Raw genomic sequence first — 3,665 nt, 5'->3', positions numbered from 1 at the left:
AAAAAAAAAAAAAAAAGTTCTGTAAATGTTCATCAGAAGATCTTGATCCTTCAGTTATTTTGGTATCCATGTTGTTTGGGGTTTGAGTCGGTCCACAGCTGTGTCCGAACGTCCGCCCTAATCACTATATAGGGCACTATATAGTAATTACACCATTTTAGATGGGTGTCCAAGCGTCTAGTGGATGAAGAAGTAGTGCACTCGACATTTCCCACAATGCACCTCGAAAAGTAGTGATCATCCACGGCCACTAGACGAGCAGATATATCCCGGAATGCTCTGCGAAGAGAGCTCTCCTCACAAAGCATCATGGGATTTGTAGTCCATAGGCTGTCTATAGTTCAGACACAGTCTATATCGTATACCGTGGCTGCCTCTGTACGGATATGGTGTTGTGATCCACAGCGCCATCTACAAGAGCGGGGGTGTAGAGGAAGTCAATTTTTCTTCATTTTTTCAGGTAAAAAAAATTTGTTGTTTTAAAAATTCGATATTAAATCGAGTAGCCGATATATCACCGAAGTCCCAAAACTATATATATATAAAAAAAAAAAAAAAAAAGGTGAATTTTAAAAGAAGTTTTGAATTTTTCTTCTTGGTTTCAAATCTTTTCTTTCATCTTAAAATTATCTTTAAGCATCTAAATGTATTTATTATTCCATTTTATTGAAGAAAATGTTTTGAATAAACACTATGGATTCTATTTAGCTCCATAGTGAAGAAAGATTAAAGATTAGATGAATGAAATGCGGTGAAATCGAAAAGAAGTAAAAAAAATAATAAAAAAAATTTGGTTTCCTTTGTGATTTATTCAATTCAGATTTAGAGCAGAGCTCAAATTAGTTTTTTATTGTAAAGGTGCAAATTTTTTAATATCTAGAAGTCACATTTAAAAGGATAATCCGATCAAGAGTCTAAAAGTGTTTGCTCAGAGATGAAACAATAAAACTGAAGGGCTGTCCGCCTTTTTTCCTGTTGATCTGCTCCGATGCCTTTTCTCAAGTTTTATTCTTGTTGGTTGATGAGGAGAAGGAAGCGTTTTTTCAGGGAGGAAACCACAAACCTGCAGTTCAACTCTGACACTGTGACCTCTGCCTCTGGGTTCTCAGCACAACAGCTGTTCTCACATTTTTACCGGGCTTTACGTTTCACTAAGGGCTGAAACTTGTATCTCAGTGAATGTTTTTGATTGCATTTTAGTTAAGTTTAACTCTTATTTAGATTAATTATAGTTCCATTCATTCACATGGACCCTAAAGATCATAACCTGTGACTCATCCCTGCTAAAGAGACCTGTTATGGTGTGAGAGCTCATAATGGAAAGTTGAGTGGAAGGAAAAAGTAGAGTAGTAAAAAGGTGCAAAAAGCTGCAGACATTGGAGTAAAAAGCCAACCCCTCTAAATTCACACTGAACACGTTTCCAGCATTAAAAAGCTCACCCAACTTGTTCATTTTAAGGGTTGCTAAGCAAATGCTCTGTTTTGATTATGAATTTATTAATTAACTATAACTAGAGGTCAAAGTTAATTTATTCAATTAAAGGTAATTCATGTGTAGCAGCTCGATTAAAAAAGGTCAGGCCAGGATGAAAGCAGGTGCCGTTTCAGTCCATCGATGGGCGGAGCTTACAGTCCCCTTTTACCACCAACAGGTGGTGCTGAGTTTTTAGCTCAAGGCTTCTTCCAAGGGTAGGATTTAGCCATTTTATAGCAAAGTTTGACCGCAGCCCCGGAGTTTTCACCATGTGCAACGTGACGTCCAGCTGGAATGCTGGAGTTTCTCCTTTCCTGATGGGAGTCTGGTGGAAGAGGAAGTAGAGTTCCCACAGTAGGGCTGAAAAACCACCATCATGCACTGGAAAAACAATCTAGAAATTAGTAAAAAAAATTCTAAAATTAAGTGTATTTACCCTTAATTTCAGTAGGTAAATAAGATGATTTGCCAATGGAATGAGTATATTTACTCCTAAAGTAAGATAATTAGATATTATGCACTTAAAATAGGACACCGCAATAGTTTTTTCTTGTTTTAAATATAAATTATCTTGTTCTATTGGCAAAGTGTCTCACTGCTCAATTCAAGCTAAAAACCCTTATTTTAAGCAAAAATTACTTAATCAGATTTAAATTTTTTTGCAGTGATGTGATGTCAGAGAGAAGAGCTGCAGTTTAATGAGATGATATTTGATTCCACAGTGAGTTCTGACGCTCTGCAGGCTCCACGCTCCGGTTGCTGAGCTGCTCTGTTCTGCTCATTAGTTATATAAGAGCAGTTTGACTTTATTTGCTTTGATGAGTTATAAAACTATATTTTTAAAATAATTTTTTTAATTAACTGGGCCAAAGCCAGTGAACAATGTCTTAATAATAATCTGATTTTTAGATTTGTGGTAAAACCTTAAATACCAATATATAACATTTAGTATTTTTTGCAGGTACGTTTTAACATTTACTTAATGAAAGTATTTATATATAGTAGTGGCCTAGTGGTTAGGTAACCTGACTCCGCCAGATGGATTTGCTCCGCATATCCATCTGGAAACCTTCTGTTGAAGTAATTTTGGGAAGGGGCGAAAATACTGGTTAGCTGATTGGCCTATGTTGGTGATAGACGGGCCAAATAAACCAATTTTCGATAAAACTTGCTCGATAGCCAAGCTAACGCTAGTTTCATCGGCTGAAGCAGCCATGTTCTTTAGACTGAACTGTCGCGCTTCTCGTTGCGTCACACCTCAACCCGCCTCAAAGCCAACGCTGATTGGACGTTCGTTTGGTGAACGGATCCAAATTTTCTTCAACGGAGAGTCTCCAGACTGATCTGCGAGTGAAACCTTGAAAGCTCGCGAGATCAGGATGGTCTCACGAGGCTAGTGGTTAGGGGCATAAAGCTTGGAAGCCCCACTCCCACAAGCTGCAGAGAGTAAATTTTTCCAATATGAGATTAATAAAGTTCAATTATTAAACTGTTTCACCACAGTTCAGTAATAGAAAAGAAATAGAAAAGAAACTGAACTTCATTGATCTCACAACGGAGAAATTAACCCTGCATTTAAGCGCTGGGCTGCCATTGTGCGACGCCCAGGGAGCAGTGTGGGGTTAAAGGTCTTACTCAGGAACCCAGAGTGTGGGCTGTGGCAACCGAAACAGGTACGCTCTTCTCTAAACACTAGGCCAACTCTAAAATGTTTTAGTAGTCACATTTTGGAACCTAAAATTTTGGAAAAATGTTAATGAAACTGAAAAATATTCTGGGATATGATATTTCTATGAATTTTGTGGTACTAAACCTTTGCAATTACAATAACAGCAAAGTTTGGGTAAAAAAGAGAAATCTGATTTAGATAATGTTAATAGCTAATAAGAAAGCTATTACGTGGAAATGGGGAATGGCTGACCCCCCTTGTCAGGAACAATGGAGTGGAATAATAGAAAAAAATCTACATTATGGAAAAACGGACACATTGTTCGAGACTTCAGCAAACTCTAATGGAAGAAAAGTGGATGAAATGGACGACGTTCAGGACAAAAGACAGCAACAGAAAATAAAGAAGGAGATAAACCAGATGGGAAAAAGGTGAAATGGAGAAATGCCCAATCTAAGGTTTTTTATGATGTTGTGTTGAATGTGAAGTGTTCATGTACGTAAACAACTGAAAAATACTAAT

This window comes from Cyprinodon variegatus, unplaced genomic scaffold (genome assembly GCF_000732505.1).
Source record: "Cyprinodon variegatus isolate N-32 unplaced genomic scaffold, C_variegatus-1.0 Scaffold363, whole genome shotgun sequence".
NCBI lineage: Eukaryota > Metazoa > Chordata > Actinopteri > Cyprinodontiformes > Cyprinodontidae > Cyprinodon > Cyprinodon variegatus.
This window is presented reverse-complemented; position numbering follows the sequence as displayed.